The following is a 25524-nucleotide window of genomic DNA, read 5'->3' on the forward strand; positions in this document are numbered from 1 at the left end:
TAAATTGACTATAGACAGCTCACCATGAGACAGTAGATTCTGACATTTTGAAAGAGATATAGAATTAACTACATGATGAGGGTTTAATAAAACCCTAATTGAATCAAGGTTCTGTTACCTGATGGGTGCAATGAATACAAATGAGGTAGGAAAGATGGAAATTTTATTATTGAGGAAAACGGTACAGTGAAGTATGTGGAAAGAAGATTATTTATAATCTGTTCATTTAAGCAGATATTTTTAGGATAGTAGCAATAATCTATCAACCACTTCACCCAAGGATTTAGTTTTAAGGTAAATTGTATTACCTTTCAGGTACTAAAATATTTAATAAAAAAATAGCTTTGAATTTGCAAAAAGTAATTTCTTCAGAGTCTTAGCTCAGGATCTGATGCCATGTTGTGAATCAACAACATAAACAGAAAAAAGTTAGCGTTCAGAATCCATTCAGAAATAAATTTCTTAGACTTTCTGAACAATAACTACAAGAGTTCTCCCACTATTTCTTTCTTTAATATATTCACCTCTTTTACTTAATGAGTTTACTAGCTCCCTGAATACATATGTGTAATGGTGAAGAGAGGACTATGGAATCAGATAACCTGGATGCAATCTCATATCCACCACTGGCTAGCTTTATGACTTGGTGCAAGTTAATATCATTTTTGTGCTACAGTTTTCTCATCTGTAAAATGGGGATAATGAAAGAACCTGCCTCATAGAGTTGTGAGAAGAAATGAGCTACTGTGGAATTCTTAGAATGGAGCCTGGCACATAGGAAGTACCATATATGTGTTAATCCTGCTATTACACGGACGAAGATCTGATTTATGGAACCACATATTTCTCTTTCCCTTTTTTCTCTTGCCTTTTGGCTGCCTTCAGGCCATTTCACTGTTAATTAGCACCTCTATCTTATCATGAGTGACTGAAATAAAGGAAGAAAATCAGGACAGTCAATTTTGGTACTAATTACCACCTAGTTAAAAAATAAAAAGGCTGAAGCCATTAGCGAAAATGAGATTTGGGGTTGTCTATAGAATTTTGTTATCTGTGTTCTTCCCAGACCCTACAATTCTCTCCCAGCTTGCCCTTGACATGGATATTTGAAGGGTGGCTATCCAAACCATTGGCTTAAAACTCTGGATATACAATAGAATCATTGGGATGTTTTAAAAAACACCTTCGCGGGGCCGGCCCACGGTTCGCTGGTTTAGATCTCAGGCATGCACCGACACACTGCTTGGCAAGCCATGCTGTGGTGGTGTCCCATATAAAGTGGAGGAAGATGGGCACGGATGTTAGCCCAGGGCCAATCTTCCTCAGCAAAAAAGGAGGAGGATTGGCAGATGTTAGCACAGGACTGATCTTCTTCACACACACACAAAAAAAACCTTTACCCTGGCCTCATCCCACATCATTGTCATTGGAGTCTGCATATTATCTTTTTTAGAAGCTCCCAGTGTGATTCTGATGTACAGCCAGGGTTGACTAAGATTGATCTTGGGGGATTTCTGATGGCTTTAACAATCGAGGGAGAGTAATCATTGTGATAAGGTTTGAATCTATGCATAGATGCATTACTCCTGGTTCCTAATTAAATTCCCCATGGAAGGTCACCTGATAGAGACAGTGAAAGCTGGTCTTCATCAGCCCCATCTAGCCTCACTCATGCACGCCCCTTCTCAGACCAGATGGTGTAGTTGATGACTTGAATCATTTCTTCACCAACATTCTTGACTGCCTTTTCTTCTGAGGTACACCACCAGCCCAAGATCATTCCCACATCATCTACTCTCCTACCCTGGGGCAATGGAACACTGCTGGGAAAAAAAAAAAAATCACTGAACTTTGGAGATTGTTGCCACCACACATCTGAAGTCTTCCCCAGAGTCCGCTTTGCTCTCTCACTCATTTCCTTTGGCGTCTGTCATAATCCTCCACAATCCTCCAGCTCCCTGCCTAGTCCCTGACCTCCAGACCTCTCACTCTCTGGATTATCCCACTTCCTACTTGCTGCCCCCACTCCCATCTACAAACTTACCTGCTGTCTCTATACTCGTCCTTGTCTTCTCCATCTAGTTTCAAAGGATGTAGCCTTACTCTTGTATAAGGCCAGCCCCTCCTTGCTCTCTGAATGCCGTTGTTCCATCAATTACCTTCCTGGAGATTCTATTTTCAAACTTTTTCTCATCATTGGCTCTTTTTTGATAATCCATAAAAATGGATTTAAATTTCTCAAACCCAAAAAACTCTCTCCTTTGAGCCTGCATTGTCCCTTTACTGCCCTCATCTCTCCTTCCCTTCACAACCAAGTTTCTCGAAGGGTTAATCCACATTGACTATGTCTACTTCTTGATCTCTGCACTCACTTGTGTTGTCTCAGCCTACCATTAGTGATGCTATGGGCTAGGAATGCCTGAGTCACTCGCCTGGGCCCACGTTACTTATAGTGAGCCCCACAGACATTTCTCTGACCAGAACCAATGTTGCGGCTGGATCAACCCTTGTGGTTCTTATTATGATTGCAACAACGATCAGGGAACTTTGAAGTTAAAGTTTTATCACTCTTAAGTCCTGAAGGGTACGTGGCACACCCAGGGCCACACAGCAAGGTCGTGGATAGAGAGAGAGGAGGAAGTGGAGACTTGGGGCTTTGCCTTCAGGAGGGTCTGAGGTTCGGGTGTCTGGGGTTTCACAGATTCACTCTTTATTGGAAAATTTAAAACTTAAGAGTGGGAATTAGGGAGCAGGAAGGAAGAAGTGGGGTCACTCAAGTGAATAGTTATCTAGGTTACCCTACGCTTTCTGAAAGGGTTACTTTCAGAACCCTGGGTGGGGGTGGCCTGGTTCCTTATCTAGTTGGTTTGCTAGTGGCTGTGTCATACAGCTTGTAATGTGTATATTCGAGATGAATGTCTTAGCAGTGAATGTCTCTGCAGTCCAAAGCTTAATGTCAGGCACTTATATTACAATCAAAAAATCTTAATGCCAAGCACTTACACTATATCACTCCTACACCCTCTGTAATCTGTCTTTTGTCTTCCCCTCTGGACTGAAATTTCTTTGGCAAAGACCGTCAGTGAATGCCATAATGTCCAATCTGAACAATAATTTTCAGTTCTCTTGTTATTAAACCTCTCTGCTGCATTTCATACTGTTGGCCACTCCCTCTTCCCTGGAATTTTCTATTGCCATGGTTTCCGGGAAAGATCTCTTACCAATTCTCCTTCTAGCTCTCTTACCCTTCCTCACCAACCTCCTTCATCTTTCCCATTCATCTGGCCATCCCCAATCTCTTGTTCTCCCCAGAGTTCCTTTCTGAACTGCTAGACTTCTCTATCCATGTAGCGTCCTCATCTGCTCATGGCCTGAACAGCAACCTGTCAGCTGATGGTTCCCAAATATATGTCCGCAGTTTGCTCGTCTTTCAGGACTTGGCACAGCGGTCATTTCTTACAGAAAGCTTCACTGAACGTCAGGGAGTTAGGTGTCTTTCCTCAGCGCCTACCTCAGTTTAGTCACTTATCAAGTTCTATTACATTTATCCATTTATGTGCCTCTCCCATGACAAAGAACATGTGCTTTGTCTTGTTCATCTTTGTACCCCCACCCCTTGCACCGTGCCTGACATAAAGCAGATGCTCAATAAATATTTTTGAAACTTAAAGGATTTTATTGTTGCTTGATCAATTAAAATCACCTGTTGAGGGGGCCAGCCTGGTGGCGTAGCAGTTAAGTTCACTCCCTCTGCTTTGGCAGCCCTGCTTCAGCAGCCCCAGGCTCGCTGGTTCGGATCCCGGGCACGGACTGATGCACCGCTTGTCAAGCCACGTTGTGGCAGCGTCCCATATAAAGTAGAGGAAGATGGGCAGGATGTTAGCCAAGGGTCAATATTCCTCAGCAAAAAGAAGACGATTGGCAACGTACGTTAGCTCAGGGCTAATCTGCCTCACACACACACACACACACACACACACACACAAATCACCTGTTGAAGTTTCAATAAACAACACTTAGAACAGTTTTAGGGCACCTAGAAATATAGGTCAGGGTCTAGAGATCCTAAAATATCAACAGTAGTGCACTTTCATGAAAGTAGTCCATGTGTTGGAATGATGGGATAGATTGTTTTTTAAGAGTTAAAAATAATAGTCATAGAGTTTCAGGTTGAACAGTAAAGATCGATAGTCTAGGGCTGTTGCTTAAAAAGAGCAAGGAGGCTTAATGTGGTCTTCCAGCTCATTTTGCCAATATTTGGAGGAACTTAAAAGGCTAACATCACTTAAGAATAAAAGGCAAGGAGGGATACTAAATATGAGGTCTTGTTAGGTAAAAGACTTTAGGAATAATATAAATAATTTGGATATGTTCTTTTTACTTTATTTTTGTTTTCTTCCCCACTGAGTCTGCACTGTTGCTGGGAGAGGATATACATAGAAAGAGCAAAGCTTTTCTAGGTTCTAGGTTCAAATTCAGCCTCTGTAATTTGATAGCTGTGTGACTTCGACTTCTCCAAGCCTCAGTTTTTTCCTCTGTTAAATGAAGATAATAATGCCCACTTTTTACCATTGTGGAGGAGATTAAATGTTGAATAAACAAAACAGTTCAGCACTGTAGCTGTCATAAAGCAGCCACACAATAAAGAATAATTTAACATCTCTCATGTCTGCTATTTTGTTTCTCAACAAATAACATTATTTTTATGATTATCAAAGAAATATATGCTCATTATAGACAATTCCTAAAATACAGAAAAACATAATGAAATCATTAAAACCACCTTTCTGTCCCTCAATGAAGCCAGCAGGAGAAAGTTGGACACATGAGTCTGGAGAGGCCTGGGCTGACTGGCTATACAAATTGGGCGTCCTCAGCAGACATATGGGAATTGAAGCCAAGAGAGTTGATGAATTCATCCAGGGAGAATATGTGGAGTGAGAAGAAAAGAAAGCCTAGGATGTAGCCCTGAGATGAGCCATGTGGGTGAAAAAATATGTAGGAGCCCCAGAGATCATGAAAGTCTGACCTCAACACAGCCAGATGATGAGAATATATCACGACGATGGAAGGAAACAGAATTAACTCTAAACAAAATACCTTCCCCCAGCCCTAGTCTTCCTTTAAGTATCTTTTCCTTCTCTCAGTGGAAACTCCCTTCCCACAAAAGCATTCCCTAACCAGGGCCACAGGGCATGGGCAAGTTGGGCTCTGCACATTCTGATGGGGTTGCCATCCCGGAAGAAGAGGTAACTTCTCCTAGTTACACAAAGGCACTGGCTGGCAGTGACCCCATCAGTGACCATTGTTCTTTTATTTTCTTCCCACAGTCAAAACTGTTATGGATCCAGGATGATGTTTTTATATATGTCGAGCAAAACTTGTTTATCCTGGAGTACCACCCTAGCCAACACATATCTGCATTAAGACTTGTATTTGATGGTTTCCTTGACGAGCAACTCCAGGGAACTCTATCAATATTGAATTCTATGCTGTGCTCCAGGGGATGCCATTCATATAGAATGCAATGAATATTTATGAGAAGTTAAAGGTTCTGCCCTTATTTAAAAGAACATAAGTCTGGAGAAACTGAAAAGATTTTCCAGTTGGGAGATTCTCTGAGTGTGTGGCACCCTCTCCCAGAGATCTCTGAAAGACGCTGCCTACTCAGTTTGCCTTGAAGGAAGGCTTAAATATGTGAAGGCAACTTTGGGGTAGGCATGTCTCAGAAGGCAGGGCCGTAGCAACCACACTGGTTGCCCACCTGACAAGCCTCTTCTTTCTTCCTAAGAGAATGCAGCCTTTGCTCAGGTTTCTGCCCATCTCTGAGTGGCCAGCTGTTTCCTGGCAGGTGGGTTCAATCACTAGCTCCAGAGCAGTAATAATTCTTGCCCATGATGGGCCGAGGCTTGTGATGCTCGGGAGAGGGAGTTGCACAGGCAGCTTCTGGGAAACCTTCTGAATGTTAAAAGGAGACCTAAGGGAGAGAGGGCTCTTCTTTCTGCCTCTGGATGGTGTCATAAGGATGTGGCACCTGAAGCCCATCAAAGGATGAGGCTGATAGTCTGGGGATCGTTGTGACCTTGTTTATGTCATTATACTGCTGTATTGGCCATTCCTGGAGACGCTCTGCCTCTCCCTAAACACACACACATCTTGTCCTCTGAGATTATAAATTCCATCTAGTTTAAGCCAGTTGAGTGAAGACCTTCTGTTACTTGTAGCCAAAAGCATTCTAAACGATATGGGGAATCAGTAAGCCATCTGAATCTGATAGTGGTCTCTTCACACTCCCTACTCCCTTAGTTGCTAGGGCTGGAGGACGCTGTCATCCTGTTTGATCTGCCTGCTTCATTGTTTATATCTTACCCATCTGAACAGAAACAAAGTCCTGGACCCACCTTCACTCACCTCTCCCCAAATTTTGTGTTCCCTTTCCTCTGTTCCAAGTATCTATTTTATGCTTATATTATTTTACTATTATATTAATAATAATTTAATTTATAATAACATAACCCTCTAACATCCAGCACATTCCTCATGCCTCCTGCATTACTTCTCCTTCTGTGATAAGTATAATTTGGAAGATAGCCTCATCTCCTTGGTATTTTTGTAGTAATAATAACAATGCTGTAGAGTAATTTAATATTCATGGAAACACTATGAGTTTTTTTTTAATACCATCTATTTTGTTATAGATAAGGTAATTAAATCTCAGAGAAGTTAACTAATTTGCTTGAGTATATAGACAGCAAATTGTGAAACCAGGATATGCTCACAGATCATCTCATTCAAAATCCCAATCTACCCTTTAATTTTAATTGTTGAGTCAAAAAATTGAAACAATTTTCTTTATTCTTACAGACTTGATTAGGAAGTTTCTTGTAATTTGATACCAGGAAATTAAAGTAGCACATATATTTATTTAACTGTTGGCTTTTTAATGTATCCTCTAAGGATACATTTAGAGGACATACATCCTCTCAAGTTTGAGGTCAGCTTATAGGAAACACCCAAATTAATTTGAGATATTAACCAATGTTTCTTTGTATCCTTGTAATCACTATGCTTCTTCCCTAAATCTAGGGGGAGTAACCATATTTCCATGCCCACTACCTTTAAAGGGTAAGCAAATGCAGCCAGAGTAAGAATCTTTAAATTTCAGATTACAAATTTTTATAATTCTATAAAAACAAATAATCAAAATAGCACGTCTTTCTACACTTAGCTTTGTGAGACATAAAAGATTTTTGAAGCTGAGCACCTTGAGAGAGACTGAAGACAGAGTTTATACCATGACCAAGTGTAGGATATAATGGATGATGACATGAGAGCAGCTGTCCATTCTTAAAGAGAAAAGTGTTCGACCAACAGATAGGACAGGAGAATTCAAGGGAAAAAGCTGGAGTTTAAATGTTAGTGAGGTCCTGAAGCTGCATCCACTCCCCACATCTGCTCAAACAAATGAACAATGGTTGGGTTTACATCCCAGACAACACTTAACATATTTTGAAAATTTGTAGAAATATGTACTCGCAATTAGCCACAGTGAACAAAGAAAATTAGCAATAAGTCTTTCATGGAATGTATAAGTTTAGGCAATGAGTGTTTTAGAAATGTTGAAATAATAGCTTTGGCTAAGACAGTAAATGGCCAGATGTAAAAAAAAAAAAAAGTGAATTTGAGAGCCAGACCACCAAGTAGAACTTGCTAGCAGGATTTATTTGAAAGTATTTTGCACTACTAAAACCCTCACCCACATTGAAGGTATAAAAGAGTTGGGCTGTTGGAGATGAAGAGGGGTTTTTAATAAGTTTTCTTTGGAGAGAGTTGTGGCATGAACCCTATTCTCCCATCAGAGAGAGAGAAGTGTTTATCTCTTCATTGCAAATCAAGAGGAAGGGACTACAGAGGAATCATTTGCAGAGCTTGGAATCAGAAGGACATTGTATCCTGGTGACTAATTCCCTTCTGAAATCTAAAGATAAGTGATGGGCTGGTTATCTGATGACAGATAGCTGGTGGTTAGCTGATGACAACTGAGCTGAAGAAGAGGTGCCAAAGGGATGAGCCTGAACTCCAAGTTTGTCAGAGAAAAGGAAGCATGAGTATTTTCCATAATCCATTCAGAGTTGTTTAAGGTCTTGTCCACTACGGCCACTTGGAGAAGTGATGGGACCTCAATGGAAAGTAGCTAGAGGCAGACTGCTAGAAGCCCAGGAGTAAGGATGAGCTGGAGCAGAGTGTATTACTGGCATTAAGGGAAGTGTGGATGAAAGTTCTCCAGTGAATAGGAGACGAAGTGGTCCAAAAACCCACAAAAGCATCCAGAAGGAATGCATCACCTTTAAACATCAGCAACACTCAAAACATAAGGCCAGCTAAGACAGCACCAGTCAAAAAGGAAATTTCCTGCTCCCCTAATCTTCCTTCTCTTCAATTTCAGAGGGGTCTGGAACAGTAGCTGGAAAGAGAGAAGAAGCCGGTAACACCTTTCTCACCCAGAATATGATTCAACTTGGGGGAGAGAAAACAGTTATAACTTGAATGAAGTTGGAAGCTTTGATTAATACATGAGTATGAACTTTCTAATTTCTGATTTGAAACTTTATTTTGCCCCTTAGAGGGATTACAGGACTTTGTAATATTGAGACTAACCAGAAAGTTATGAGACTGCTGGTGTTTTCATCCAGAAAGGGTAAGAAGCCACCTCAGCTGAATAAAATCAAAGTAATGGTGAGCAGAGTTAAGTTGCTTTGTGATTCTCTCCACCAAGACATACTTGCTTGAAGTACAGGGTTACGTGGAGCTTCCTGATGATCCAGACAGGGTCAGCTAGTTGTAAAATGTATTCCCAAGAAACCATAATTATTAACTGGGTATTGGTAACAATTTCATAAACTAATTAAATGCAAGAGAATATCTGCTTACAGTCTGTCTATGGTTTTATAATAGTTGATACTAACTCATTTGTTTTTCAGACCATAGTTAGTGAAAGGATATTTTTCTCTCGAGATCACTCCGTATCATCAGTTTCTTGGCTCTTTCTCTCCAGCAGGGACACAATACAACACATAATTCTATTTTCTTAGACAATGAAAATATTCTTAAGGAAATATTTTATTGTTTTTTTGTCTTGCAATACAATGTTGACAATTAATACTTCAAATCAATTGCCATATATACTGCCTAACCTGCCATATATATTAATTCTCCAAAAAATTCCAGTATTCTTTTAACTTTCAATCAATTTTTGACCATCATATTTCATAATACTGAGAATTCCTTTGCTCACCATCATCATAAGCCATCTTATTAAAATAAATGTTCAAGTAGGAAGGTCCTGGACTGGGGTAGAGACAGTAAGGAATGGTTCCTTGTAAACTTCATGTGTCAAACCAAAGATTTCCTCGTCTGACATCAGATGTTTTTAAATAAACTAGATAAATTATGATGTATTTTTGCACTAGCCTTAGTTTTTGATGTTTCATTTCTCAACAATTCTTGAATATTTATTTTATAGCGTCTTGAGAAAAGCCTAGGCCTTTCTCAATTTCTGTTCAGCCAGATCCCAGCACGGAGATAAATGGGCCCACCACTTTGTTGAAGTTTTCAGGGAGGGATGGGGCAGCTACCTACTTGTGGGTGTCTGACTGTTTCCAGTGAAATAGAAATTACTTTGGCTTATCTCTTTTTCCATTGTCTCCTCTTCTCTCCATTCATGCATACAGTTCATAGTTGGCTGTATAAATTAAATAATTTGTAATGAACCTAATTCTTATCCTCTCTAAATGCAGTTTCATTAACTTGAAAGATTAGTGCAGCAGTCTGTCATGTCAAATCATTGTACTGATTCAAAAAGATACTAATTACCACAGGATTTGCGATTCTAACGTAAGCACTATGAGATGGGGGCACAGAATCTGGAGAAAAGTGACAAAGCAAATTAGAGCATGATGTCAGGGAATACAGAAGATGAGCCTGGAGCAACCTGTAGTGCCAGAAAGTAAGGAAGCACTGAAAGGAAGGAAGGAAGGAAAAGTAAAAGAGAAAACACACAATGATGGGGTATGTAAAAGAGATTCATGAGCCAACTGAAAGAGCCCCCAGCAGGCAAAGCTAGAACAATTTGAGTAACAAAATAAGTAAAGTAGTGTTGGATTATAGCCTAAATTATAAAATAAATATCCATGAGTTTTTACTGATAAAAGTGATGAATAAATAAATAGGTGGGAGAAAAGAGACATCTCCTACATATAAGAATTCTAAATAATTTATGTAGACACTTCACCCTCAAGAAGATGGAGCATAACTTCCCACTCCTTAAGTGTGGATGGCACAGATTGACTTCCTCAAAGAATATTGCATGGAAAGGGAGAAAAGAAAATTTCCGGTGGAGAAACCTGACAAACACCACCTCAGCCAGGTTGTCAAGGTTGACATCAACAGTGATGTCTTTTTTTTCAGTACTTTTTTAACTTTCATACCCTTGATACAGTATGGTGAAAATGGCATTGTAGCTCCATAATCTTCCTCCAAAAAATTTGTAACCCCAGTCTGATCATGAGAAAAACATCATATGAACGTCAATGAAGGGATATTCTACAAACCACCTGATCAGTATGCCTCAAAACAGTATGTCAAGGTTATCAAAAACAAGAAAAGCCTGAGAAACTGTCACAGCCAAGTGGAGCCCAAGGAGACAAGACAACGAAATGTAGTGTGTTGTCCTGGAGCAGAGAAAAAACATTAGGTAAAACCTAAGGAAATCTGAATAAATATAAACTTCAGTTAATAATACTGTATCAATAAAAGAGTGGGAAGGGGAAATGAGGAGATGTTGCTTGAAGGTTATAAAGTTTCAGTTATGCAAGATGAATGAGTTTTGGAGATCTAATGTACAGCATGGTGACTAAAGTTAACAGTATTGTATACTTGAAATTTGCTAAGATAGATCTTAAATTAAATCTCAACACACACACACACACACACACACACACAATGATAACTATGTAGATGTGATGGATAAGTTATTTAGCTTGATTGTGGTGATCTTTTCAAAGTGTATACATATGTCAAAATATCAAGTTGTACACCTTAAATATATACAATTTGTATATATCAAAGATATCTCAATAAAGTTGTTAAAAAATAAAGCCTCTAAGAAATGTTATGGTAAATAAAACTTATTATAGTAAATTTAACTTTATTAACTCATCATTTCTCAAACTTATTTGGCCCTGGAATACCCTTCCCCCCCTCTAGTTACCCATTTTTACCTCCCGTTGAATAGTGTTTGGTGCATTTCAGTTTGGGAAAACTTCTCTTAAAAAGCTATTATTCTATGACTTAAAAAATAAGCAAAGCTGTAAGCAGCCGTTTGGGCTGTAACATGGATATGGAAAGAGTATACCCGCCAGAGTCAGGCAGGCAGAATTCCGATGTTGGGCATTTACTAGCTGTGTGACCTTGATCTGGTTATTTCCTCTGAGTCTCACTTTCCTCATCTGTGAAATGGAATAAATGGAAGGAGAATACCCATTTTGCAAGGTTGTGTTTTAAAAACATAGACTATTTGTCAAGCATCTAATCTGTGCTCGGTGTGTGCTGCCGAACAAGAGGGGTTACTGTCATGATTGGCTTGCAGCAGCTGGTGAGCTAGATGACTCTTTCCTAGACTCATATACAGGGGTCTTTAAATTCTTTAAAGTAGAAATTAAAGGCAAGTTTTCAAAAAGTAGTGATTTTAAAAGATTGAATTAAGAAAGATAGTTGGGTTCTATCTTAAAATCTTGCTTTAGTTGGATCCTAAGAACAATTCAAATGTAGTTTGTATATTGTATATAAGAAGTAATTATGACGTCATTTATTTGAATTTATAATAAGATGTTGAATGGGACTATTTTTTTCTGTTTTCTTGGAATTTTAGTTGAAGTCCTACAGCTGAGAAAAGAAGTAAAAGATGCCTCCACATTCTAAAGAGAAGAGCAGGGCACATCTAGGCCAGATCTACTCAAAGACGTCAGATCTCTTCTGGTAACTGTCAAACCTATCCCCCACCTCCAGTTACCACCAACCTATAGAAGAGAAGATGGTCACCAAGGAAAGAGAGCTATTGGCCTAGTGGGGTTAACGAGACATTTCTGACCCTTCAAGCCAAGTGATGAGGATCTGAGACACATGCTCACCAAGAATGCAGGTGCTGCAAAGAGAGACACTTGGCTTGTCACTCCTGGCTCTGCACTCACTGAGCTGGGCCCACCAGGTACATTGAAGTGTAGGAAGTGAAGTGTAGCAAGAGGTTGACATGAGTTTCCCATAGACTAGGGCCATACGTGAACATAAAGACTGGTGACTGGTTCCTGTCTGGAATACTCTGAAAGTAGGAGGACAGCTAGAGAAGCCCATTAACCCACTGACATAGGGCAAGGAGAGAGCTAGGCCTTCCCCAGTTGCTGTTTGAAAGAAGTGAGAGTTCCTCAAGGACAGAGAATATGGCAGTTGCAGATGGTCACCAGGCTTGAGCTGTCTTGATGGAACCTTGCTCAAATAGCTAACTGCTGAACTGAGCAACCGTGGTCCTGAGAGTGGTTGTGGTGGACTGCCAGGGGCTGGAGTGGAGGAGAGAAAGAGGTCTCCAAAGGTCTGCTGAAGAGCTCACTGTCCATGTCAGGGAATGAGAATGTCCTGGAGGTGTGGAGTGGGGACAGGGGGAGGGATCCAAAGAACCCTACATGATGCCATGACAAAATCAGCGTTTGTATGCCTGCCAGAGGGGAGGGCATAACAGCCAACTGGCACAAGCCAAGAAGACAGCAGCAGTTTCATTAGCCTTTGCCTGCCTTCCTCTAACCCCTCTCCCTTTCCCTAATTCAAAGGAGCCAGAAGATTAGGTAGAGGGGACAAAGTCCTTATGTCAGCTCTTCCCTACTGCAGGGTTCTCAGCCAAGGGTAGGCCCTGACTGGTAGGGGGTAAAAGGGAGAAGCTATGAACTGGCTATGAGGTTCAAGTTTGATACTAGATGGGATCAGACCGTTTAATATCCGAAAGTCAGTTAGGCACTAAATGAGACTTTTTTTTTTCTTAAATAGCTGGAAGCGATAGGAAAGCTATGAGCTCTACGTCATAGGGGTGGCTGGGGAGAGGAAATTTGAGGATGCGAATGTGAACGTGGTTTGTGGTTTTACCCCGTTGACTAAACCCATTTTAAAAACCAGTAACTGTTATTTTAAAATAGAATTTTTCTATAGAAAAGGCTTTATTGACAGGTCATTGAAATTTTCCTCTAGTCCCTCTCAGATATGCAGGCCCAGGGAGAGATAAATTGAAGAGTTTACGCTTCCTGAACCTAGAGACTGCACGGAGTTCTTCTGGAAGACAAGCTTGGCAAATCCCACTCGATAGAACATGGTGTGAGTTGTTGGGTTGTGAAGACAGATTTCAGGGAAAGAACCATGACATTTTCTGGAATATATACAATGTTTTGAAGAGGAACAGAGAAGGACCTAACATTTAGGTTTACCCTGTATACCTGGCAACCTGGCATTGTGATAGGCACTTTATCTCCTTTGATCTTTCCATATGAAGTAATTATTCTACACCCATTTTGAAAATGAGGAAATTGAACCTCAGGAAGGTTATGGAATTTTCCCAAACTCATCCGGTTAGTAAATGTATTTGATTCAATAACTATTTTGTTTCTACTCCACTGTATTACCAAAACTTGTGAAAGAGAATATTTTTTTTTTTTTTAATTTTTATTTATTTATTTTTCCCCCAAACCCCCAGTCGATAGTTGTATGTCATAGCTGCACATCCTTCTAGTTGCTGTACGTGGGACGCGGCCTCAGCATGACGGGATAAGCGGTGCGTCGGTGCGCGCCCAGGATCCGAACCTGGGCCGCCAGTAGCGGAGCGCGCGCACTTAACCGCTAAGCCACGGGGCCGGCCCTGAAAGAGAATATTAACCTCACCACAGTTAACTTCAAGAGAAACTGACTAGTAACAGATAGTTTATATAATAGCAGGGTTCATTATTAAGAAACTTAATAAGAGAGATGAGTATTCCATGAAGGAAAGAAAAAAACGCTAAAAGCAATATGATCTTTGGGTAATGGAATGCCAGCAGTGTCTAGAGAAAGAACTCTCTCAACTAGATCAAACAGAGCTGAACCTGAGGAAGAGGGAACGTAGAAAGGTGCAGGCAATGCTGACATGAAACAGAGCAATAGCAACAGGAAAAACAACCGGGAGCAGAGGCTGCTGTGAGAAGGGGCACAGTTCTGAGGGTGAGCATCTTTAAGAAGGATGCTGCAGGAGCGTCAGCGGCCCACACACCAGCTGGAAGACTTTGCAGTTTCTTGACCTGTCAGTAGGTGATCCCACCTCTCCTTCCCCAGGTTGATCTAGGGGTGCATCGTGAAGATCAAGAAAGAAAGTTTGGGAAGCTCTCAGACAGGCTGCCTCAGAGCTTGGAGAAGCTTTCGAGGCTGTGGCCATTCCCAAATAGGTCCTTTCCAAAACCCACCGAAGTCAGGGAGGTCACAGTATGGAGAGACAGAAGGAGGAAATTTTTCCACATGACATTTAAAGAGTGTTTGTCCTTAAACTGCCCCTGCTCACTTAGATAACTATCTTCAAATAAACTAATGGCTTTGGTTGTGGTTTGCTTTTCTCATCGCCAAAGGAAACTTCCTCCTACAACTGGATATAAACAGAACATCCTGCCCTCCTCTCATTCCCATTCCTGGAGAATTGACAATTTTGAGCTCAATTTAAAGATCCCCATGTTGGGGAGTAGAGTTGGGGGGGGTGAGGAGTGGTCTAAAGCCAAGCTCGGGAATTCTCTGGAAGGGACATCAAGGAAAGTCTCTCTGCTGGCTCTTCTCCCTCAGGGTGGCCAAATCTCCTTGACAATCACCATTTCTTCACAACTCTGACCAGGAAGCTCACCACAAAACAGAATTCTGGGTCTCTCACTGGCGCCCCCCAGGCTCCCCCTCCCTGTCTCACTCTGCGTTGCATCACGGAGAAAGAAAACCAGACCGTTATCCTGCAAGAAGCCCAGCACAAGCTGTGGCCTCTGACAGGGGCCATGTTTCCTTGTTGCCACTTGTCAGTCTTGGCTGCTCTGCTCTTTTTCCTCTGAACCAAACTGTGACCATTGGAGGCAGAGATCTCATGTTGTCATGGAAAGAGCACAGGCTTGAAGTTACAAACCGGGGTTCAAATCTGGCTTTGTGTAGTCTTGGGCAAGTTACAGAATCTCCACAAACTTCCATTTCCTCATCTGTAAAACGCATGACTGCGTCATTGGTTTTGCATTTGAGCTGCTTTCATGATTAAATAAGATAATGTCTGCAGAGTGCTCAGTAATAATCCTGGTACATGATAGACACTCAATCAATCGTCCTTTCCTTCCTCCAACATCTTACATCAGTGCTTACAGAGCTGCCCACTGCTCCTGAAACCTGCAGTTTGGGCACCCTGGGGATGAGCAGGAGCCAGCCACACAAGTGCACCTGTATTTCAGAGCCCCTTCATGCACTCAGATTCCTTCATGCTCTCCTGGTCTGAGCCCTGAATTCCTTTTGGCTGAGTTAACAGCAGACAGAGATGGTAACAGGAGGTATGTTCCTCTACAAATGCTGTTGTCATCCCTTTTCATTCTTTCTGACATGAGTGCAAACCTGTGTTTCTGACTGTGTTACTTGCAATGAGCTGTCACAGAGCAGGCTCTGACTGGGGGGCTTCTGACAGAATATGCCCTTCAGAAGTTCCATGTGTATAAATGAACTGTTTGCACCATTAATGAGTTTCCTTCCAAGCCTCAGGCTCCACCAGTAAAGCTCGGCAAAGGGTGGGTGGATCCCCTCTGGTGCTACCTGATGCTACCACATCTTCTTCAGAAGGCGTTTAAGTTCTGTACATAAAGTAACGCTTTCTATGGGATTTTGTTTTGTTATGATGATGATGATGTAATATATCTTACATGCTTATATGACATAAACAAAATAAAGTGTAGTTGGATACTATTTTGAAACACTAATTGATGCATTCTTCTTTTATTCCTTTTACTTATAGCCTGTTTAAGGCTATAAGTAAAAGGCCTAAGGCCACTTACTTATAAAAGAAGGACCAAGGCTCCTTGCTCTACAAGGACAGAAAAATATCCATTGTGAACAAAGGGTCAAACTGTTGGCTTTGAGCTCCAAATTAGGTACATGAAATTCAAAGCCAAAATAATAAATTAAAAGCCAAAGCCTTTTGATTTGTAAGGGTTGTACTTCATTTAATTTTTTTTTTCAAAGAAAAAAGACTGGAGAATTAGAGATTTTCCACCACGACTCTTGAGAGCAGAGAGCCGTCACCTTCCTACTGAGAGACCTGTTCCACGCTGAGGAGAGCGAGAGCCAGGTCTCACCCTTGCCAAAAGAATATACCAGAAATCACACCTGCCAGGGTTATTGGCGACAGGAGCAGCAGGCAGAGCCTAACCCCTAGACCATGTGAGGTGTGAAGATCAGAGGATGCTGCTGGATCCCTCTTTCATCCTCCACAAACATTTATAAAGCAATCAACTGTGTGTCTAGACTGTTCTTGGGATACAGCAGGGACCAAAGATTCCTGCCCTCGGGGGCCTTTTGAACTAAAATGAAATCAGTAATAAGGTACAAATGATAGATTCTGTCACATCTACGTTTGTGGACTGATGTGATTGGACATTTAAGACCATGGCATTAGTGGTGTACGATTCTGAAAGCTATTGTTGAGCCTTTTGAGCAGGTCCTGTTTTTCTAATTTTATAGACAAGAAAGCTGCAGTGAAGAACTCTAATGTGGAGGTTCTCCAAGTGGGGGCCTGCACCAGCAGCGGCAGAACGACCATCACCTAGGAGCTTATTAGAAGGGCAGGTTCTCGGCCCCTCCCCAGACCTAGCGAATCAGGAACTCTGGGGGTGAGGCCAGTGATCTGTTACCAAGTCCTCCAGCTGATTCTGCATGCGCTGAAATTTAGAACCCCTGCTGTGAGATCACTAATGAGATTGATTAATTTATCCAATCAGCATTTATTCTGTCTAAGGCCCAGGTTGGCACCAGGGATGTGAAGGCAAACAGGACGAGTTCCCAGCACCTGTGTGGGAAACACAGCCCTGGACACAGATAATTACACGGTCATGCAATTACGTGGTGACAGGGGCATGCTCAGGTATGGGGGAGCCCAGGGGAGTTGGGGCTTTTCCCCACACACCTCCTTGCAGTAGAGGGCAGTGAGGGCTGGAAAAGATAAGGCTGCTCCTCACGAGGTTCAAGAGTGGCAGGGTCCTGAGAAGTTTCCTCCATCCAAGGCCCGAGTTGCCCCTGGCTGTCGAACAGTGTTCCCACACCAGACTGTGCTTCAGAAATACATGGAGAGCTTATAAATATAAGCTCCTGGTGTCATAGATTCAATTTAAGTGGAAATCTATATTTTTTAACAAGCTCCCCAGGTGATTCTTATGCACACTAAAGTTTGTTTTGAGATGAAGAATTAATCAGACTATGAACTCTGCTATCTCACTTTTCATTGGCACTGCTCATTGTACTATGAAGGAATAGAGGAAATACTTTGCTCCAATTGTTCAGAATCATCTCTCTTCAACAACTAATCTTCTGTGAGGCAAATCTGGGGATGGAATGGTGTTCTTTACCTGAGAGCACCATGGCACAGCAACCTCACCATGTATTGTGGCTAAACTACCACCATAATGATTACAGCATACATGAATACCAGCAGTTCATAATTACTTTCCCCTGGTATACTTTGGCCAATAGGAGTGACCAGGCACGACCTTTGCCATGACTGAACAGAAGCTTTAAATGCCATTGCATGGTATGGCTGAAGCTGGCCTCTAGTACTGTGTCTTAAATAATGGCTTCTTCAACCTAGATTCCAGAATGAGGAAACATGTGGTACCAAGCCTGGCAGAGCTCAGCTGACCAGCAGACCACATATAACATGAAGAAGAAACAAATATTTGTTGCTGTAAACTATTGAGATTTTGAGCTTGTTTATCCTGCAGCATAACCTAGGGAAAGCTAACTAAAACACCTACTCTGCCTGGCATTATGCTGGGGGCATAAAGATGAATAATACACAATCTCCTCCCTCAAAGCACTTGCTGTTCTTGAAGGGGGATAAGTCAATAGCCTATCCTATCCTATCCTACTCCTTCATCCATTCCCTAGCTTGCTGCAGAAAGGATTTATTCTGGCCTCTATACGTAAAACGTAAATAATAGAATACAATAAGGTACATTAGAAGCAGATGAGAAGGAAAAGGGAAAACAGAGGTCAAGGAACATGACTTATAAAAATGCATCATCTATGCTTGTGGGATGGACACAAATTTGATTCTAGTCATCTAGAAGCCAATTCATTAAAGAGATATGATTAGTTTCACAAGTCACAGAGCCCAAGATTAAACGCCAACAAATTGCCCCAGAGAGGCATAGCTATGTCTGATCATAAGACAACATAGAAATTACTCTGAAAGTCTATAGGATTTAAGCCGTTAAAATTTGCTCTTGGTGTTGTAATTTAACATCTTCTGTTTCCAATATACTATATGTCTCCTCAGCTTGGTTCTGTTTTAATTTCAAAAAGAAAAGTGAGGAGAAAAAAATTTTTTTTTTTAGCAAGAAGAGGGACGAAAAGATACAATGTGATAAAATCTATAAAGCATTCCTTATGAGTATAGTGCTTCACTAAGTTCACACCAAATTTTAAGTATTTGTTTATGTATTTTTTTCTGGAGAGTTCTTCTAGAAGAGGATCCATCTTAATTTATTTTGACTTCCTGGCTCAGTACCTAGAATAAAGAAGTTCAATAAATATTGACTGGAATGAGTGACTGAGCATTGGGTTCATTAATTTTCACCATTGTATAGCTTTCCACTGTGTATTTAAGTCCATTCCACTGTATATTATAAGTCCATTTTACTACTAATGGACATCTGGGTTGTTTCCAGTTTGTGGAAATTACAAACTATGCTCCTATGAGCATACTTGTAGAGGTATTCTCCTGCACATAAACACATGTATCTCCAGAGAAAAAGCCTAACATGGAATAACTGAGTTATATGGTATATATATCTTCCAATTTACTAAATAACATCTCTCTGTTTTCCAAACTGGTGGTTCCCATTTACCTTCCCATTGGCAGTAAATAAGAGTATCTGATGTTTCACATTCACACAAACGCAAACATAAAATATTTTCAGATTTTTTTGATATTTGCTAACTTTAATGAGTATATTGCGGTATCTCCTTGTGGTATTAATTTGCATTTCCCTGATTACTAATGAAGTTGAGTACATTTTCAAGTAAATGGCTATGGGGTTTCCTCTCATGTGAGGAACCAGTTCAAGAATTTTGCATCTTTAAAAATTTGGGTTGTCTGCTATTTTTTTATTATAGGAGTTCTTTATATATTCTGGATACTAATCCTTTGTCCATTTTGTGTGCTGCAAATATCTTTTCCTACTCTGTGGTATATCTTTTCACTCTTTTTGTGGTCTCTCAATGAGAAAATGTTCTAATGTCAAATTTAGCAGCCTTCCCTATATGGTGAATGATTTTTGTGTCTTATCTAAGAAATTCCTCCCTATCTCAAAGTCACAAAGATATTTCTTATAGTTCTTCTAAAAAGCTTTATAATTTTTTTTCACATTTAGGTCTTTAATCCATAGGAATTATTATTATTAGTTTTTTTGGGGGGTTGTATTTGGTAGGTTTCAAAACAATCCGCTTCATTAAAGCAGCCTAAGAGGATGCCACCATATAGTGTGTCAGAGCTACACACATAGTTCATAGTCCAGCACTGTGGCAGGCTAAATAATGGCCCTCCAAAATGTCCACATCCTAATCCCTAGAACCTGTGACTATGTTACTTTATATAGCAAAAGGGACTTTGCTGACGTGATTAAGTTAAGGGTCTTGAGATGGGGAGATGATCCTGGATTAGCCGAGAGGGTCTGATGTAATCATAAGGGCTCTTAAATGAAGAAGGGAGAAGATCAGAGGGGAGAGAAGATGCTGCACTACCTGCTTTGAAGATGGAGGAAAAAACCACAAGTCAAGTAATGTAGACAGACTTTAGAAGCTGGAAAAGGCAAGGAAACAGATTCTTGCCCAGAGCTTCCAGAAGGAAAACAGCCCTGTGGACTCATTTTAGACTTCTGACCTCTAGAACTGCAAGATAATAAATTTGTGTTATTTTAAGCCACTAAATTTGTGGTAATTTGTTACAGCAGCAATAGGGAACTAAACATGAACCCTAAACTTGTCCTGTGTCCCACGTGAGTGTCACCCCAAATCAGCATGCCAGCACCCCAATCTTGCAGGATCTCTGGAAAGAAATACCATACTTACCAATGGGAGTGATCATCTCACCAAGCCCCTCCCTGGAATCCAGCCAGCACCAGCCAAGGACAAGCTTATAGGTATGTTGGGGAGCACCCCCAAGGAGGAGAAACAGGGACTACACAGGTCTCCATCTGGGCTTAGGGGGTCCCCATCCTGACATCTCTGTTGGCCCCGCCGGCATCAGGAACTGGGAGGAGGTTCTTAGAAAATGTCAAGGAAGGCACCCCAAAGAGTAAGGGCCCCCTGAGGAGCCCCATTTGCCCAGGTCTAAAGGTAGTACTGCAAACAGTAAATGACCACTACTATCCTCAGCAGGAATTCACTGCAGGTTTTAAGCCAGGCAGTGACATGATCTGTTAGAAAGATCACCCTGGCTCTTGTGTGGAGAATGACACTAGATCCACCAAGGGTAAACGCAAGGAAATCACATAAAAACTCTATTGCCTTCGTCCAGGGGAAAGATGTGGTGGCTGCAATCAGAGTGGTGAAGGCAGAGATGAAAAAGGAGTGGACAAAACAGATCTTTTTGGTAGTAGCATGTTGTTTGTGTGTATTCAGCACTCGGGCCATTCCTTCTGCCTTGTATTTTATTATCAGGGAGACAGCATGGAAGGAGCAAGCATGGATGATTCAGATCAACTTAATTTTGAATCCTCACTCCACCTCTTAATAGTTTGTGACTTTGGGTAGGTGACTTCCATATTTGTACATTACATATAATTATAATTAATCCCTAAGACCTGTATGAGTGTTGAAGGAGCTCGACGTAAGAAAGTCCGTAGACAGCCACAAGAAAAGAAGGAAAGTAGACCATTATCTTACACCATACACAAAAAATTAACTCAAAATGGATTAAAGACTTGAATGTAAGACCTGAAACCATAAAACTCATAGAAGAAAACATAGGCAGTATGCTCTTTGACATTGGTCTTAACAGTATCTCTTTGAATACCATGTCTCCTCAGGCAAGGGAAACAAAAGAAAAAAAGAAAAAACAAATGGGACTACATTAAGCTAAAAGTCTTCTGCAGGGCAAAGGAAACCATCAACAAAACAAAAAGACAACCCACCACCTGGGAGAAAATATTTGAAAATCACATATCCGAAGAGGGATTAATTTCCAAAATATATAAAGAACTCACACAACTCAACAACAAAAAAATGAATAAACCAATCAAAAAATGGGCAGAGGATCTAAACAGACATTTTGTCAAAGAAGATATACAGATGGCCAACAGGCACAGGAAAGGATGTTCAACATCACTAATTAGGGAAATGCAAATAAAAACTACGAGATACCTCACACCCATCAGAATGGATATTATTAAAAAGACAAGAAATAAATGTTGGAGAGGATGTGGAGAAAAGTGAACCCTCCTGCACTGCTGTTGGGCATGCAAACTGGTGCAGCCACTATGGAAAATAGTATGGAGATTCTTCAAATAATTAAAAATAGAAATGCCATATGATCCAGCTATTCCACTTCTGGGTATTTATCAAAGAATGTGAAAACACTAATTCAAAAAGTTATATGCACCCCTATGTTCTTTGAAACATTATTCACAGTAGCAAAGACTTGGAAGCAACCCAAGTGCCCATCAATGGATGAATGGACAAAGAAGATACTACTCAGCCATAAAAAAAGACAAAATCATGCCATTTGCCACAACATGGGTAGAACTTGAGGGTATTATGCTAAGCGAAATAAGCCAGACAGAGAAAGACAAATACTGTATGATTTCACTCATACGTGGAAGATAGACAAACACACAGATAAGGAAAACAGATTGGTGGTTACTAGAGGGGAAGTGGGGAGGGCGAAAGGAGTAAAGGGGCACATACATATGGTGACAGATAAAAACTAGACTATTGGTGGTGAACACAGTGAAGTCTATACAGAAGCTGAAATATAATAATGTACAACTGAAATTTACGCAATGTTATAAACCAATGTGACCTCAATAAAATTATTAAAATTAAAAAAAGATAAAGAAAATAAATAGAAGAAAGTCCATAGGCCTGGATGTCACGTACAGTATGAATTTCATAAAAGACACTGCTTTTCCTTTCCATATGCATGTTTGTAGCTCCACTATCTAGCAAAGTATCTGGCAAAGAGATGACTCAGTTATTATTTGCAGAATTGAATTAAATGATATTATGATTTGTTTGGGAAACAAATGTTTCCTCAGAGCAGTGGTTCTTCACCCTTTTTTGGGCCAGAGACCTCTTTGAGCTTCTGATGAAAACTGTACACGGTCAATATATGCAAAATTTTAAGTACAATTTCAGAGAGTTCATGACTCCTCTCAAATACATTCATCTACCCTTCCTTTAGAGTCATGGGAATAGAGACTTTTAAGCAGGTATACCAAGAGAAACAGATAGACTGGGGAATACAAGAAAGTTAGATTGTCTGGAGTAGCCAAATAAGGGCATTTTGCTGTTTTTCAGTAAAATCTTTTGGTGGTCTTGGTAGTAGGTGTTGTAAAGAAAGTTACTGTGGCTTGAGGAGTGCCGTGACATGTTTATGTGAAAAGCCAAAAAAGAAAAAGGGCAATAATATCGTCGTCGTTTTTAACAGTATGCACTTGGAATTTGACCTTGCAGTTATACTCCCAGAAATCTCTTTTATGGAAAGAATTCTGAAATGAAATGAGGCAAAAAAATTAATTATAGCTTTATTTATAATTGTACAAAACTTGACACAACCTAAACACCTGAGTAGGGGATTATTTAAGATAACTATAGTTAACTTACAACTCACAAGTAGGAATATTACACTATTATTAAAATGATTATACATAAGATGTCATTATAAGACCTTAGTTTGGAATCATTATCTATTTAGCTGTGTCCATTGCTATTATCTCAATACAAGAATTTAACCCCTTTCACCTTTAAATTCCAAAAGTCCATTTAAAAAGTAGAGATGAGGGAACTTAAGATCTGTCCAAACAGATGTCCGTGGAATTGACTGGAAAGAAATAACCCTCTGGGATTAGAGTCTGCAGGGCCATTGATCTGACCTGGACCCCTACAGCTCTAATGCTGACCTGAGGTCAGGCCAGGCCCCATCCTGTGTTACCTCGTAAGCGGTGGCAATCAGCGATTTAAAACTGATATTCAAAACTAAATGTTGAGACAGTTAAAGAGTTTACCAATAGCCTGATGACCTTAGAAGAATAAACCCAAGTTTATTTAGTTCTTTACTGAGGCTTCAGATGCAAGAGTGATTTGTGGATGGGTTATTGCAGAAGGATTTACAGTGAGACAGCAAGCTGAAATCCAGCCCTAAAATGGATAAGGCTTTCATCTTCTTAGAGAGCCCCAAATGATTTGGGGCATTAGGGTGAATCTGATTACTTTTATTTATGTAATTTAAAGATGTATTTGGATTACTCTTTATTTGCAGTAAACAAAGTTTTTCAGAAAATGATGTCTCCCATAAATGTAGGAAAAATGCACATGAGGTGAAGACCTGCATAATGTAGAATGAATTTATAGCCAGCCCACTATAGCCCATTTCATCACCTGCCTGACCAGAGGCACTAAGTCAGAACCCCAGGGGGTTGTGCTGGCCAAGGGCCCTTTTCCTGGGGCCATCTACCTTATTTTCCAATCTCCTTCTGCTCTCAGTAATGTTAAAGGAATCTAAACCACTATAATCCCCAGCCTCTTCAGAGAATTTATAGATGCGACTAAAACCTAATCCATCTTGGTGTAAAGCTAAAAATTGCTTTGGTGTTGAAATATGTGCAGACACGTGTTTCCTTAAGATCAATGGAGCTCTTCTGTCTCCTCTTTCCTTCAAAATACCTTGCAATGCCCAGAAATTTATATAAGGGTTTTACACACCTGTGAATCATGGTATTGGAGAAGTTAAATGATGGAAAGACTTAACAGATAATCTGGTCCTGGGATGTGCCAGAATAGCATGGTTTCTTAACATACTGTATGGAGATCTATTCTAGCTACAAGCCTCTAACTAAGAGATTCTATAATGATCTAAAGATGCTAAGACATCTTCCTTGACATTGAGCGTGTACTTTTTCCCCAAAATTTTAATCATATATTTTTAAGGACCTCTTTTTTTACAGCCTTATTTATCAACTTTCTTTCTTTCTTGATTTCTGAACTCTTTAAGGACTGGCTGCAAATAACAAAACAAGAGAATTCTAAGAAAAGTATAGGGAGCTTAAAATAATGTATTTTTGAACCATAACTGATTTTCTCTGGGTTTGAGTCTGCATTCTGTGCTAGTATCTTTGTTTACTGTCTACCTTTTACCAGTTTTTTTCTGCAATAAATCCCAAGACTATCTCATATTTTGAATGTGAGAACGGAAATGCTAATATGAGTGTTTAAAACTTAGGAGTTTTAGGGTCATTTTAGAGTTAAAATAAGACAAATAAATATGCCAATTTAGAAAATTTTAAAAATAAATAAGATGATTGACTAAAAAGAATTGAGCCATGTAATCTCTGAGAAGGTTGCATTCTGCAAAACATATTTCTTGGATGTGTTAAACCACAATCGGTTCTTTCCTTACATTCCTGTCAGAATTAAATCCTCAAGAATTGTGGGAAAAAACAGAAAATGTAGATAACATGTAGCAGTCGTATTTTGCCTTTTATATTAGGATTTCAAATTGTGGCCTAAGAGAGCAGTGTTGTTGCCTGCGATGTGGCTGGAGGAGGCTGGGTGAGTGGAGGAGGTGGTTTGTGATCTGCATTTCAAATTTGTTCTGACCCACCACTCATGCCTCTCCCTTCCATTACGATGGGCTGTGTGGATTTTTCTTAGTTACAAGAATTTATAGATTCTTGAGCATAGTGAGGCTATCACAAAAAGAATATCTTTGAGGCTGAAACATAAAAAGAGATTAGAAGAAAGGAAAAAGGCAAAAGGAATCTGTAAACTCAGACTTAAAATCTGAAGGATATATTTTGCCATTCTGTTCACTGTTTTATAACACCAGAGATAAAGAAAAGAGCCTATCAACTCTATGATCAATAATTGACTGCACTGGGAATTTTCTTGCTTGTTGTAGAATCTATAATGTGGAGGATTCGATGGTGTTGGAATGAAAATTTAAAGCTAAATAATTATTGTCAC

The 25524-nt window shown here is 40.2% G+C and overlaps 2 long non-coding RNA genes across 2 annotated transcripts in view; one reads left to right on the forward strand and one right to left on the reverse strand.

Moving 5' to 3' along the window:
• Positions 1 to 12097, forward strand: part of LOC147916166 (uncharacterized) — a 92740-nt gene extending 80643 nt beyond the window's left edge. The window contains exon 3 of the long non-coding RNA XR_015553470.1: positions 11930 to 12097. This is a non-coding gene — a long non-coding RNA (uncharacterized LOC147916166). The remainder of the gene's footprint in view (positions 1 to 11929) is intronic.
• Positions 1 to 25524, reverse strand: part of LOC147916167 (uncharacterized) — a 162109-nt gene that overhangs the window by 34323 nt on the left and 102262 nt on the right. The window lies entirely within an intron of this gene.

This window comes from Ceratotherium simum, chromosome 10 (assembly GCF_057802395.1).
Source record: "Ceratotherium simum simum isolate JZ-2026a chromosome 10, ASM5780239v1, whole genome shotgun sequence".
NCBI lineage: Eukaryota > Metazoa > Chordata > Mammalia > Perissodactyla > Rhinocerotidae > Ceratotherium > Ceratotherium simum.